The 15541-nt window shown below is 46.1% G+C and overlaps 1 protein-coding gene across 1 annotated transcript in view; it reads right to left on the bottom strand.

Annotated features, from left to right (window-relative positions):
• The window catches only part of LOC134932152 (proto-oncogene Mas-like), a 240962-nt gene that overhangs the window by 169194 nt on the left and 56227 nt on the right, over positions 1–15541 (bottom strand). The window lies entirely within an intron of this gene.

Raw genomic sequence — 15541 nt, 5'->3', positions numbered from 1 at the left:
CGCTATTAGTCCTTATTTCACAATTGGAAGTTCTTACAGTGCTTAAGGGTCTTAAGCCTGAAAAATCACCTGGCCCAGATGGATTTAACAGGAAGTTTTACAAATGCCTTCAAGTCACAATAGTTCCTACACTTACCTCTTTTTTTTATTCGCTTCTTACAGGTGATCCCTGCTGCCTTATTTTAATTATGCTATTATAAAACTTCTCCCAAAACTGGTCAAAGATCTTCTATTACCTTCCTCTTATCATACAATTTCATTATTAAATGTGGACTATAAAATGTTTACAAAATGATGGCGAATAGAATGAAACACATTCTACCATTAGTGGTCCATGAGGATCAAACAGGGTTTATCTGGGGACATAGTGCTGTCTCCAGTATTCGCAAGGTCTTAGTGCTTTTGCAACATTCAGGTGAGGTGCATAGGGATTACCTTCATCTCATTTCACTTGACGCTGAAAAGGCGTTCGATCTTGTGGTATGGGATCAACTGTATGAGACGCTCCATATATTTGATGTCCCCCACTAGTTTATAGAACTCATACGTACCCTTAATTCCACTTCTTCTTACAAAATATTGGTCCAACGGGAAACCAGAAAGGGTTGCCCTCTGTTTCCCCTCCTTTTTGCGCTAGTATTGGAACCATTGGCGATAGCCTTGTGTGCGCGCATCCTCATTTTCATGGCATTCATATAGACCCTATAGAACTTAAGCTCTCCTTGTTTGCGGATGATTTACTGCTATTTATCTCGCAACTCAGTGATTCGATTTTGACAATTTTACAATTGATCACATTATTTAATTCCTTTGCTTGCTATAAAATTAATGCTTCAAAAATGGCAATGGGAGGACGCTGCGCTCAGAGAGCCGCCGGGTCCTTGGCAACGGGGACGCCAGAGGATGCAATCTCTAATCCACCTGGCAGTTCTGGGTCGTGCAGCAGGGCAGCTGCACGACATCACCAATAATGTTCTCATAGTAACATAGTATCTAAGGTTGAATAGAGACAATTGTCCATCGAGTTCAACCTATTTGTGGTCTCCTATGCAGGATTATTTTGTATAAAATTTTGACTGATGTTGATGACTGCCGTTATGTTTTACCCCTTTTTTCTAATAACCATAGTGCGTGACTATGCCCCATAACCCTGGATATCATTATCCATTAGGAATTTATCTAACCCATTCTTAAAGGTGTTGACTGAGTCAGCCATTACAACTCCCTCAGGCAGGGAATTCCAAAAACGTATCGTCCTTACCGTAAAAAAGCCTTTACGCTATATTGTGCGGAATCTCCTCTTCTCTGCAGGGATTGGGGGAGATCCCTGTTATATTCTCCTTCAGTGCCTGACACAGACGCCAGTGATAGCTTCTTGTGAGCTGCTTCCTGCCCTGGAGCATTCCTGTTCTGTGATCCTGTCAACCTGTCAACCCTTGATCCAGTAGTCCTGAGTCCTGGTGTCCGGAGCCTGTTATTGGTATCTTTCCAGCTTCCAGTCCTATGAGCCTGTACCTGCGGCCTCGAGGTCCCTGTTCACCTGCGTGTATCTACACCGGTGTTGTGAGTAGCGGCTTTGCTGCACCTTACGGCCTTGGCCGTATCATTCTCTTTATTTTTGCTTTGGTGTTTTCTGCGGAGGTCTCCGCTTTAGCTGTCCTTGCCGGAATACGACGGCGTCGTGTTGGCATGTGGACAGCGTCGTTTTTGTTGCAATTTGTCTTGGCGGTCGCACCACACATACTTTTTGTTAGAGTTCTGTAGTAGCCCCTAACTCAGTGTTTCTGTTTTTAGTTAGAGGTTCCCCTTGTTCTCACCCCGTCTCAGTTTATGCCTTGTCTCCAACTAAGACCGGGGGCATCGGAGTTGGGCAGACCTAATCTGCCCTTCAAACGCGGCTGCCATGGGCCCAAGCAAACATAGTCTCGCAGGCGTAGACTGACCACGTGGGTGAGACATCGGAGTCAGGGTTCTATAGGGGTTGCTGCTGAGCTTCGTGCCAACTACAGCGTCACATTCCTGTGCTTGGGGCTTATCCACTCAGCCTCTTGAGTTCCAAGTACAGTGAACGTAACATTATCACCGGCCAAAAAAAAACAGATATTACAACCATGATGGCCTTGAAATTCTGTCCTGATGAATCCGTCAGTACTAGGACAAAATCCTATCCAGGTATTGGCCAATCAGATCCAGGAACTCACTCAGATGGTGCAGGACCTTAACCTCCGGGTGAGGTCTCAGGAGGAAATTTTACGAGCCTCCCCGAACGTGACCACAGAACCTAAGATGAACCTTCCTGATCGCTTTTCGCTTTAACCAAAAAAATGTCTTTAACATTCGGAGGGCTGTAAACTTTATTTTCGTTTAAGGCCCCGGTCTTCAGGTACAGAGTCCCAGCGGGTGGGTATAGTGATGTCCTTACTTCAAGGGGATCCACAAACTTGGGCCTTTGGGCTAAAACTCGATGACGCAGCCTTACTCACTGTGGATGCCTTTTTTAAGTCATTAGGTCTTTTGTATGACGATCCTGGCAGGGAAGCATCTGCTGACAGCCATTTATGTGCACTAAAACAGGGTAAAAATTCCGCTTAGGCGTATTATACTGAGTTTCGCCGTTGGTCGAATGACTGTGGCTGGAATGATCCTGCCCTGCGCAGTCAGTTTCGCCTTGGTCTGTCAGAAGTAATCAAGGATAGTCTCATTCAGTATCCGGCTCTGGAGACTTTGGACAAGCTCATGGAGCTTGCTATCAAGATCGATCTCCGAGAGAGGAGGACTGAAAGAGGGGTTAGTTTCAGGCCTAATTCGTGTGTGTATGCCTTCTCTGAGGACATCGAGGAGCCCATGCAAGTGGGTCTTTTCTGGCTGTCCCCTGAGGAGAGAACCAGAAGGCTAAATTTAGAACTCTGCTTATACTGTAGCGGCAAGGGACATGTTGCGCGCAGCTGCCCAAATAAACAGGCAAACGCGCTGACCAAGTGAATTGTGAGGGGGTTCACTATGGTCTGCAGTTAGTCTCCTCACATGATTCTTTGTTAATTCCCGCCGAGATTTCTTCAGGTACTCGGAGTTCTATTGTTTTAGCATTTATTGATAGCGGAGCTGCCGGGAATTTTATGGATCTTGCTTGGGCTCAGGCTCTGGGAGTTCCGCAGCTTCATCTTGATAGACCGATTACTATGTGCAGACTAGATGGTGGCCCACTCTCTAATGGGGTAATTACCCATCAGACCCCTCCAGTACAATTGACAGTGGGGGCGTTACATTCCGAGAGGATTGAATTCCTTCTTACCCGTTGTCCGGCCGTGCCTGTAGTCTTAGGTCACCCCTGGCTCGCCCTCCATAACCCAACCATAGATTGGCAGACTGGGGAAATTTTACGGTGGGGTTCCAACTGTGCTATGGGATGTATTTCTCGTCCGGTCCGAGTCGCGGCCGCCACTTCGGAACTCATACCTTCGGTATACCAGGACTAAGCAGATGTGTTCTCCAAGGGTAATGCTGATAGCCTTCCACCCCACCGGTCTTATGACTGCACCATTGACCTCGTTCCTGGTGCCACTCTGCCAAAAGGGAGACTTTATGCACTATCTGGCCCCGAGACTAAGGCCATGGATGATTTTGTGCAGGAAAGCCTAAAAAAGGGGTTTATTAGGCCCTCGAAATCCCCTTTGAGTGCAGGGTTCTTTTTTGTTGAAAAGAAAGACGGATCACTTAGGCCGTGCATAGACTACCGGGCCCTGAATAAAATTTCTATTAAAAACATTTACCCTTTACCTTTAATTTTGGTATTGTTTGATCAACTCCGTACCGCGGTCATTTTTTCTAAGATCGATCTTAGAGGAGTGTATAACCTCATCCGAATTAGATCTGGGGATGAGTGGAAGACGGCTTTTAAAACTCAGTCCGGACATTACGAGTATCTTGTGATGCCGTTCGGTCTATCTAACGCTCCTGCTGTGTTTCAGGATCTAATAAACGATGTCCTCCGCGACTTTCTAGGAAAGTTTGTGGTTGTTTATTTGGATGACATTTTAATTTATTCTGAGTCTCCGGAACAGCATGTTGTCCATGTGCGGCAAGTGCTTCAAAAGTTATGGGAGAACCATTTGTTCGCCAAATTGGAGAAATGTGATTTCAACATTACTGAAGTGTCCCTTTTTAGGATATGTTATTTCTCCAGACGGGTTTTTTATGGAACCTAAGAAGCTCCAGGGTATCTTAAGTTGGGCTCAATCCACTAACTTGAAGGCTATTCAGAGATTTTTGGGTTTTGCGAATTATTATAGACTATTTATTCATGCCTTTTCCGAATTTGTTACTCCTATTGTGGCATTAACAAGAAATGGTGCTGATCCTTCTAACTGGTCGCCTCAAGCCAAGTCTGCCTTCCAGGCTATGAAACAGGCCTTTGTCTCGGCTCCTGTCCTCAGACACCCCAACCCTGATCTTCCTTTTATCATTGAGGTAGACACCTCTGAGGTTGGAGTGGGAGCCATCCTTTCTCAAGAAGACCCCAAGTCTCTGGTGCTACACCCTTGTGCTTTCATGTCCAAGAAATTCTCTTCTGCAGAATCCAACTATGATGTTGGTAATCGGGAATTGTTGGCAGTCAAATGGGCCTTTGAGGAGTGGAGGCACTGGCTTGAGGGAGCTAAGCATACCATTACAGTATTCACTGACCACAAGAATTTACAGTATATTCAGTCAGCAAAATGGCTTAATTCCCGGCAGGCGCGCTGGACGCTGTTATTTACACGGTTCAAGTTCATCATCACCTACAGGCCCGGTTCTAAGAACACCAAGGCCGATGCCCTGTCCCGCTGTTTTGTTCCTGCTCACAATAACCACTTTTCCACAACTCCCATTATTCCAACATCCTTTATCCAGGCTGGCCTCGCACAGGATTTGCTCACCCAGCTAGTCCAGGTTCAGCAGCAGGCTCCCAGTAATACGCCTGTTGGTCGTCTCTTTGATCCTGAGTTCTTGAGAGGCAGTGTCCTCACAGAGTTTCATGATAATAAGGTTGTTGGCCATCCTGGTGTTGCTAAAACCTTGGAGTTAATCTCTCGCTCGGTGTGGTGGCCTAATCTTTCTAAGGATGTTAGAGAATTTGTTCTCTCCTGTCAAGATTGTGCTAGGCACAAAGTTTCCCGGTCCCTGCCCGTCGGGCAGCTCATGCCTCTAGCTATTCCACTCAGGCCATGGTCACACATTTCCATGGATTTCGTGGTGGATCTTCCTCTTACATCTGGGTTTCAGGTGATCTGGGTAGTCGTGGACCGTTTTAGCAAGATGGCTCACTTCATTGCTTTACCCCGATTACCGTCTGCTCAAGTTTTGGCAGTCTTGTTCCTCCTCCATGTTTTCAAGCTTCATGGATTACCCGTGGATATTGTCTCAGACCGGGGACCGCAGTTTATTGCCCGTTTTTGGAAGCTTTTTTGTGCCTCGTTAAACATGAAACTCAGTTTAACCTCAGGAGACCATCCACAGTCCAACGGGCAGACCGTGCGTGTGAATAAATCACTGAAGCAATATCTATGTCTTTATACTGCCAAGCTTCAGAACGATTGGTCAGATTATCTTCCCCTGGCCGAGTTTGCTTACAAGAACGCCTGTCATTCATCCACCAAGGTGTCTCCGTTCTATTCGGATCTGGGCTTTCATCCTAGATCCAATTCCTTTACTCCTAATTATCCATCTTCTTCCTTGGCCTTAACCTCCCGTCTCAGAGCTATTTGAAAGAAGGTACACCTTGCTCTTAAGAAAGCTGCCTTCTGGGAGAATTTTTTTTCGAATAGGTTCCGACGCCCATGCACCTGTAAGGTAGGAGATAAGGTGTCGTTGTCAACCCGCAACATCAAGCTCCGACAACCTTCGGCTAGATTGGGACCTAGATTTATCAAACCATTTCTTATTATCGAAAAGATCAATCCAGTGGCTTTTTGGCTACAGTTGCCAAAATCACTTAAAATCTCCAGCACCTTTCATTGTTCTCTGTTTAAGCCATATGTTCTTTCCAGGAAATTTCCTCGGTACATTTTCCGGGGTAGACCTCCGATGGATGTTCAGGGCCAACAAGAATTCCTAGTGGAGAAGGTGTTGGATTCTAAATTTTCTCATGGTCTGCTGTATTTTCTGGTCCATTGGAAGGGGTATGGCCCAGAGGAGAGATCTTGGGTCCGGGACAAGGATTTGCATGCCCCTAGACTAAAGAAGTTGATCTTTCAGGAATTTCCCCATAAACCCGGGTGTAGGGGTTCCTTAACCCCTCCTCAAGGGGGGTGTACTGGTAGGCGCAGCGGGTCTCGCCGGTGCCCAGCCGTTGCTAGGCAACGGGGCCGGCACGTCACGTCCGCCACGCCTCCTGCTGGTCCCTGCACAGCGCCTGGCAACGGGAGGACGCTGCGCTCAGAGAGCCGCCGGGTCTTTGGCAATTGGGACGCCAGAGGCGGACAGCGTTCCCTGTTGCCATGCAATCTCTAATCCACCTGGCAGTTCTGGGTCGTGCAGCAGGGCAGCTGCAAGACATCACCAATTATGTTCTCTGCAGGGATTGTGGGAGATCCCTGTTATATTCTCCTTCAGTGCCTGACACAGACACCGGTGATAGCTTCTTGTGTGCTGCTTCCTGCCCTGGAGCGTTCCTGTTCTGTGATCCTCTCATCCTGTCAACCCTTGATCCAGTAGTCCTGAGTCCTGGTGTCCGGAGCCTGTTATTGGAATCTTTCCAGCTTCCAGTCCTGTGAGCCTGTGCCTGCGGCCCCGAGGTCCCTGTTCACCTGCGTGTATCTACAACGGTGTTGTGAGTAGCGGCTTTGCCGCACCTTACGGCCTTGGCCGTATCATTCTCTTTATTTTTGCTTTGGTGTTTTCTGCGGAGGTCTCCGCTTTAGCTGTCCTTGCCAGAATACGACGGTGTCATGTTGGCGTGTGGACAGCGTCGCTTTTGTTGCAATTTGTATTGGCGGCCGCGCCGCACATACTTTTTGTTAGAGTTCTGTAGTAGCCCCTAACTCTGTGTTTCTGTTTTTAGTTAGATGTTCCCCTTGTTCTCACCCCGTCTCAGTTTACGCCTTGTCTCCAACTAAGACCGGGGGGCATCGGAGTTGGGCAGACCTAATCCGCCCTTCAAACGCGGCTGCCGTGGGCCCAAGCAAACATAGTCTTGCAGGCGTAGACTGACCACGTGGGTGAGACAACGGAATCAGGGTTCCGTAGGGGTTGCTGCCGAACTTCGTGCCAACTACAGCATCACATTCCTGTGCTTGGGGCTTATCCACTCAGCCTCTTGAGTTCCAAGTACAGTGAACGTATCATGTATATTGTATATCATATACTGTATCTTAATCACTAAGAGAACAAACAGGTGTCATCTCCTTTTGAGCCCTTGAATCTTCCGCAGAATAGTCCTAAAATACTAGAAAACAATGCTGTTGCCATACAGTATTGCTTTTCTTACGAGCTGCCAACCAAATGCACAATTTACGAGCTGAATTGATGCATCGGAATATAACTGCATGGTTTTCGAGAATCATGGAGGGGACCAAGCCTGTACGCCCTTTCTGCTACAAAGTTCTGTAGATCTGAGGATAAATCCAAGAGTTGTAAAAAGTCTTTGCCAATAAAGTCGTACAATTCCGGGCTTTAAGGTGTTTCGGGAGACCCATGATGCGCAAGATATTACATCTCGAGCGATTTTCCAAATCATCGACCTTGTTAAGAAGTTGATAATTAGTATTTCGCACTTGATTCAATTCCTGATGTAAGTCATAAAAGGCCTGATCATGCGTCTCAGTTTTTGTTTGGTTTATCACCCACTTGCAACTTGGTAGAATCCAGTTGTTCTTTCAGTTCTTTGATAGCTGGGAGAATTTATTGGCATGAGCTTCCACAATAGGGGTGACACTATCCTTTACAGCGCAAAATACATCCTCATAAGTAAGTGCCATAGTTGAGCCGGGTATTAGGCCATGAGAGGATGATGGGCAAACAGAAATAGACAACAAGGATGTACCAGAGTGTTTTTGAGTACCATGGTTTCCCCTGTTTCCCTGAATGGGAGCATGTAAAAGAAGCTGGAGTGAGGATTTTAGGAGATTTACTCAGACACTAGGTGGCAGCAGCAGAGCAATAATGATAGTATGGACAGTAAGAAAAACCCCAGTTGTCGATTAATGTAAGTCACCCGTAAATATAGAACTTCCTTATGAGTATGAAAAAATAGAAAAAAATAAGCAAGATAATAAATTGGCAGGTCCCATGCCAATGTCAGTGTGCATGGTGCTATACAAGACTATAGTGTTGCGTTAGAGGATGGAGTGCCCCCCTGCCAAAGGTACAGGTTAAAAGTGATCATTGCTGATCCCATTTCTGTGTAGAAATTGGAAGAAAAAGGCACAAAGGGGAGTAAAAAAAAGTCTTAATAGGGCAGGAGGCCCTAGCATTAAGTAAACAATGCAGTGAGTTCCTCCAGAGATAGAGATGTTGAGAGATCTAGTGCAAATTTGTGTGGCAATTATTGGGATCTGCCTCTGGACCCCCTAATTGGTAATAATTGACTGTAGTATAGGAGGCAGCTATAATCCTGAAACCAAAGGGCAGGGGAGCCCAAAGACAGCCAAACCTGTTAGTGCTGATCTCTGTGGCAGCAGTGTGCTGTTACATGCAGTCACGTAGCTCCAGTGATCCGGCTGTATGTGAGGTTGTGAGCTGCGTTTTGGAGCTGTATCTCCGCCTGCTGCAATGGGGAGAGGTCTGTAATGTAGACTGACGCCAAGCCCCATCCTGGAGTCCCACTCCCTCTACAGGCGGTGAATCCGCATCTCCCAGGTGTAAGTGGGCACTGCAGGGAGGCCCGGAGGATGGCGTCTAGGCCACAGCTGTGGACGGTGTGCAGGGGAGAGCCCGCAAAGTCAGTGATCACCTCTGAATGGGTCACTGCGTTCTTGGTGGTTGCTAATGTATTTTCCGGGCAGGTGTGGAGGTAGGCGCCGCTGCTATGGATGGTACTAGCAGCTCCAAAGCCAGACTTCGGTGGGAATGCGACTGTCCTCTCCAGGCACCAAGCCACGCCTCCTGGATAAATCATTCTAGTCTCCCACAAATGCAAGTTACCTCCATTTCGCCAATTACCCAACTTCTTCCACATCTCTCTTCTCAAACCATTGGTCATTAACAGATTTTCCACTCTGGATTCAAGACCTGCAGAGATACAATCTCAATTTGAGGAGGACTTTTAGTGAAGAAAATCCTGGATTCCAGATTTTTCAAGGAGGGGCCTTCAGTAATTAATTTGACTGGACAAGAAATAGCCCAAAAGAAAGGACTTGGGTGGAAGCTAAAACATACATGCTTCTGCTCTAACCGAGAAATTCCATCTGCAGTGTCTTCATTAAACACAAGAAAGGTGTCCTAAGGCCACCTTTAAAAGGGGGTTACTGTCACAAACTGCTGGACTATGCCTCCTGCTTAGCAGGTCTCATTGGTCTGTTACCATCTTGTCTGCCATGCTGACATCTCTCCTGCCATCATTTGCCAGTGGCTGTTTTGTGTCCCTGAATCTATTGCCCCTTTGAGTGCTGTCAGTCAATCCTATCTTATCCCTCTTTAGGAGGGCTATTTAAACTGCTGTAATACACTTCCCCATTACAGGGACTTCATATAACCTGCTTGGCCAGCATATCTCTGGCACCTGGTATGACTTTGTTCAGGTGTTCCTGTGACTCCATCTGGGATCCTTCTGGAAGTCTCTTGCACTCCTGTGCAGTCATCATTTCCTGACTTTAAGTTCCCCAACTACTGATATTTGGACGATTAAAAAAAACAAAAGCAAATAATAACATGTGTCAAATATGTGTAATGCTAAGCACAGACTTGTTTTTCCATTAACATACTATGAATCAATGTAATATTCAGATTATACAACATGTTCAGATTGCCAACTAACTGGATCCTTCAAACATGGCTCCCATTGATCTGTGAATTTGACCTATTGCTTAGTGAAAAATACACAAACAGTAGCGTAGACTTGTGCTTCATTACACTTGGAGAGATGGAACAGTTTAGAGAAGAAGAGTTTAAAAGTAGACTGATCACAGTTGCATTCGGTGGCAGCTCCAGAGGTAGGGCTGCAGCACAGTCCAAAATTAAAATAGGGGAGTCACACCAACCAAAGGGCATTCCTGGGCTAAACCCTCACCCTGTTTTTCTTTTTGAGTCACACCAACTGCCAGTGAGTTCCGGCTAGAGAAGTCTGGCGTTTTGGGTGGCAGTTGGTGTAGCTCCCCTATTTAAATTTTGGACTGTTCTGCAGCCCTACCTCTGGAGTTGCCATTGGTTACGTTATTTGGGTATTTTCATGGTTGAATGTGAGATAGATCTGCATGGAGACTCAGCTACATTATGTTTCTATAGCTGTACAAATTGAGTGCCTGAGGGCTGTAAAAATGTACACTAGCACTGGCTGTCTGCTTCTGAATGACTGGTTACAGAGTCGCCGTTCAAGCTTTTTTCAGTGCTCATTACAGCACAGATGCTCCTCACTTAATGACCTATCTGCTTAACAACCGCCCGGACTTACAACCAGCTGGAAATGACTTTTTTAATTTTTTGGTACATCATTTTTATATATATATTTTCGCTCATTGTATTTTTACGTATGTTCTGTAATACTGTACAGTATGTGATAGTTATGCAATGAAAATCCGCTTAGTACGCATGCGCAATGTTCGCACTGCGACTGCGCCAAGTAACTTTGCTATGTAGAAAGTAATTTTACTCACGGCTTTTTCATCGCTCCGGCGATCGTAATGTGATTGACAGGAAATGGGTGTTACTGGGCGGAAACACGGCGTTTCAGGGGCGTGTGGCTGAAAACGCTACCGTTTCCGGAAAAAACGCAGGAGTGGCCGGAGAAACGGTGGGAGTGCCTGGGCGAACGCTGGGTGTGTTTGTGACGTCAACCAGGAACGACAAGCACTGAACTGATCGCACAGGCAGAGTAAGTCTGAAGCTACTCTGAAACTGCTAAGTAGTTAGTAATCGCAATATTGCGAATACATCGGTCGCAATTTTAAGAAGCTAAGATTCACTCCCAGTAGGCGGCGGCTTAGCGTGTGTAACTCTGCTAAATTCGCCTTGCGACCGATCAACTCGGAATGAGGGCCTATGTGTGATGCTTGAAAGTTTGTGAACACTTCAGAATGTTCTATATTTCTGCTGAAATTTGCCCTAAAACTACATCAGATTTTCACACAAACTCAAAAAGTAGATAAAAAGAATCAAAAAAATTAGACAAATACCATAGATGTGATCATTTTTTTTTATTGAGGAAAATGATCCAATATCACATATCTGTAAGTGGCAAAAGTATGTGAACCTTTGCTTTCAGTATCTAGTATGGCCTCCTTGTGCTTGGAGGAATTTTACCCTAATTCCTCCATACAAAATAGCTTCAACTCTGTTATGTTGGTAGGTTTCTTCCCATGAGCTGCTCGCTTCAACATTTTAATTGGATTAAGGTCAGGACTTTGACTTGGTCATTCCAAAACTTTACATTTATTCTTCTTTAACCATTCTTTGGTCGAATGACTTGTGTGCTTTGGGTCATTGTCTTGCTGCGTGATCTACGTTTTCTTGAGTTGCAGCTCATGAACAGATGTCCTGATATTTTCCATTACAATACTCTGGTATAATTTAAAATTAATTGTCCCATCAATGATGGCAGTCGTCCTGGACCAGATGCAGCAAAACAGGCCAAAACCATGATCCCACCACCATGGTTCACAGATGGTATGAGGTTTTTATTTATTCTGGAATGTAGTGTTCTCCTTTCTCCAAACATAACGCTTCTCATTTACATCAAAAAGCCTTATTTTGGATTCATTTGTCCACAAAACGATTGTTCCAATAGCCTTCTTCTGGTTTGTCCAGGTAAGTTTTAGCAAATTGCAGATTGGCAGAAATGTTCTTTTTGGAGAGCAGCAGCTTTCTCCTTGCAATCCTGCCATGCACACCATTGTTGTTCAGTGTCTTCCTGATGGTGGACTCATGAACATTAACATTAGCTAATGTGAAAAAGCCCTTCAGTTGCTTAGAGGTTACCTTGGGTACCTTTGTGACCTTGGGAACTATTAGACGCTGTGCTCTTGGTGTGATCTTTGTTGGTCGACCACTCCTAGGGAGCGTAATAATGATCTGGAATTTCCTCCATTTGTAAACAATCTGTCTGACTGTTGATTGGTGAAGTCCAAACTTTTTAGAGATGGTTTTGTAATTTTTTTCAGCCTGATGAAAGTAAACAACTTTTCTGAGGTCCTCAGAAATCTCCTACACTCATGGCACAAATATGTTGTGAACATTGGACTTTGATAGATCTCTGTTCTTTTATAAAGACAGGTTGTCCACTTCCGGTTCTGGGTGCATGGAGTGAGCAGCTCTGTCTCACGCTCCGCTCCGTGCCTGGCTGCAGTGATATTTTACACGGCTATATCAGCCTCCATTCCTCCCCATCCTTGCTCTCCCCAGTCACGATCATCCGTAATGGAAAAATTTGCGACCTCCACGCAGCCGCCGCGTTCCCAGCAGCAGGCGCTGCGGCAAGTGAAGAGAGGTGCGGACCCTGTCATGGCGCCGGACGGGCATACACTCACTGTTACTCTGGCATCCAAGAAGTCTGTGGCGGACACACAAAACTCTGAATCTACCTCCTCCCCAGGCATCGTGACAGCCCGCTTCTATACGGGGATTTAGTGGATGCCATTACCTCCACTATGGGCCTGCTGCTGACCAAGGCGGTGAGTGACATTACTATGCAGCTGCAGCAGCTAAACGCATGCGTCTCCACGGCTGAGAACAGGATCGGCTCTTTAGCCTATTATCTAGCAGTTGTGAAGTGTGAAATTAAGCGTCTTGAAAAAGACAATTATGTTATTATTAATAAACTGGAGGAAATCTAAAATCACTCCAGACGTAACAATATTAGGATAGTGGGGCTGCCTGAGTCCTTGAAAGGGCCCTCTTTGGAATATTTTGTTAATCACACTCTGCCCAACCTACTCGGCATTCAAGACCTTTGTAAAGACATGGTCATAGAAAGAGTTCACGATATTGGGCCGCCTCCTCGCCCTAACGACTCCCGCCCAAGAGTGACCATCTTCAAATGTCTGAGCTATACACATTAGCTAGAGATATGGCGAGCCTCCAGAAAGCAGCATGTCTTTAATTGGGAGGGCAAGAATTTGAGACTTTTTCAAAACTTTTCAGCTGAATTGACAAAAGCCTGTAGGGCATTTTCCCCTATCTGCACACGCCTGATTACTGAAAAGCGGAAATTTGCATTCATTTACCCCGCCAAGCTGCATATTTTCAATAAGGATAGGCACTATGACTTAGTTTCCCTGGATGATGCCGCTGAATTTTACGTGAAGGATTTCCACGTTCTGAAACAGATATTTCAGATCCTAACTGATATTGCCTGCTCTACTCCTTTTCTCTACCAGCACAGAATTATTGTTGACTGTTTGCATGCTTTAATGTTACACTACTTTTACTCGTTCACGTCGTCTTGGAGGTTTTTCATGTTATCAAGATGTACCTGTTATGCACACCAGTGCCAGCAGGAATGTACTGGTGTCTGAACGGAGAGGGATGCAAAACAAATGAACTCACAGACAGACTGGGGAATATGACATTACATACATAGAAGGTGATAGGGTAACAAAATAAACACAAAGTAAACAGAGAAGCCCAAAGGCTAAGAAACTGGGTGTCTCCCTAGTATTAGGAATGCTCAGATGGAAAGAAGCGAGATGTTGTGATTTAATACGTAGAGAACCCGAAATGCTGTTGCTAAGGGCAACAGCAAAACCCTACAGGGTTACCAACGGGTGTGGCAGTAAACTCCTTGGTCAGAGATGGAATAATAGACACAAGGAGAGTCTCCACAATCCTAGTCCTCACTTGCAGTGCACTGGTTCAGCTTACTGCCACTAAACTGACACCTGAACACCTTGCACAGTGAGAAAGGATTTTGGCAGGCAAGTCTGAGAATACAGCCGCAAACTTGCTAGGTTCACAGAGTAGCAAAAGAACCCCAGCAGGTTAAACGACTGACTCCAGTCTTACTGCTAGGTCTGGATTGGCAGAGTGTAATACCAAATCCCAAGGCCTATTTGCAGTAAGCAACAAACAAATACAAAGCTTACACAGTACTAGCTAGCTTTCAGGAACTGACTAACCAACAAAGATTCAGCAGCATCTGCCTAACCTGAGAAGAGGGTTTATATAGCAGGTGCTGTCCACGCCCCACTCAGACCTCACAGACTGTGAGCACAAAAACCAGCACCGGATCCCCTGCCGTGCACAGAGCCTGTAACCACTGCACAGCAAAAGACCCGAACCGGAGTATCAGCTACGCTCAGGTTACTCCGCTAGCACTTGTCTCCCGGTTGCCATGACGACGTGGCAGCACAGAGCAGGAGACCCTAACAGTACCCCCCCTCTGACGAGGGGTCAAAGAACCCCTACCACCGGGTTTATCAGGGAACTGCGAGAAGAAAGAGCGTAACAGTCTGGGGGCATGAAGATCACAACTGCGCACCCACGACCGCTCCTCCGGGCCATACCCCTTCCAGTGCACCAAAAATGACAGCCGACCCCGAACCATCTTGGAGTCAAGAATCCTTTCAACAACAAACTCCCTCTGGCCACGTATCAGAAGAGGGGAAGGTCTTCCACTGGAAGAAGGATTACTAATCGCCCGTTTTAAAAGGGAACAATGAAATGTTTTATTGATACCCAAAGAACGGGGTAGATCTAACTGAAATGCCACCGGATTGATAACCCTAGTGATCTTATAAGGACAGATGAACCGGGGGCCTAACTTATGAGATGGCTGTCTCAACTTCAAATTCTTGGTAGACAACCAGACGAAGTCACCTAATTTGAAGCTGCAGGGTCTTTTCCGCTTATCAAAAACCCTTTTGGTCACTAATGACACAGACACAAGGGCTTTCTTCACTTTCCTCCAAATACCTCTAAGGACCGAAACCACAGAGGAACCACCAGGCATGGAGTCCTGGGGTCAAAAGAATTGGCCTTAGGATGATGCCCATACACACAAAGGAAGGGAGAGATCCCTGTAGCAGAGTGAGCCGCGTTGTTATAGGCAAACTCCGCCATGGACAGATGAGCAACCCAGTCAGTCTGACACTTGGAGACATAACACCTGAGGAACTGCTCCAAGGACTGGTTCACCCTTTCAGTCTGCCCATTAGACTGCGGATGGTAGCCTGACGACAAGCTGACAGAAATCTGGAGATCGGAACAAAATGCCCTCCAGAATTTGGCCACAAACTGGGATCCGCGGTCAGAGACCACATCAAGTGGCAACCCGTGGAGGCGCACAACATGCAGCATAAATAATTCAGACAGGCGTCTGGCCGATGGCAGCCCAATCAATGGAACGAAGTGCGCCATCTTCGAGAACCTGTCAACGACAACCCAGATGGCTGTCATCCCCGAGGATTTGGGCAAG

Source organism: Pseudophryne corroboree, chromosome 6 (assembly GCF_028390025.1).
Source record: "Pseudophryne corroboree isolate aPseCor3 chromosome 6, aPseCor3.hap2, whole genome shotgun sequence".
Taxonomy (NCBI): Eukaryota; Metazoa; Chordata; class Amphibia; order Anura; family Myobatrachidae; genus Pseudophryne; species Pseudophryne corroboree.
The sequence above is the reverse complement of the archived record's forward strand: the minus strand, read 5'-3'. Positions and strand labels throughout refer to the sequence as shown.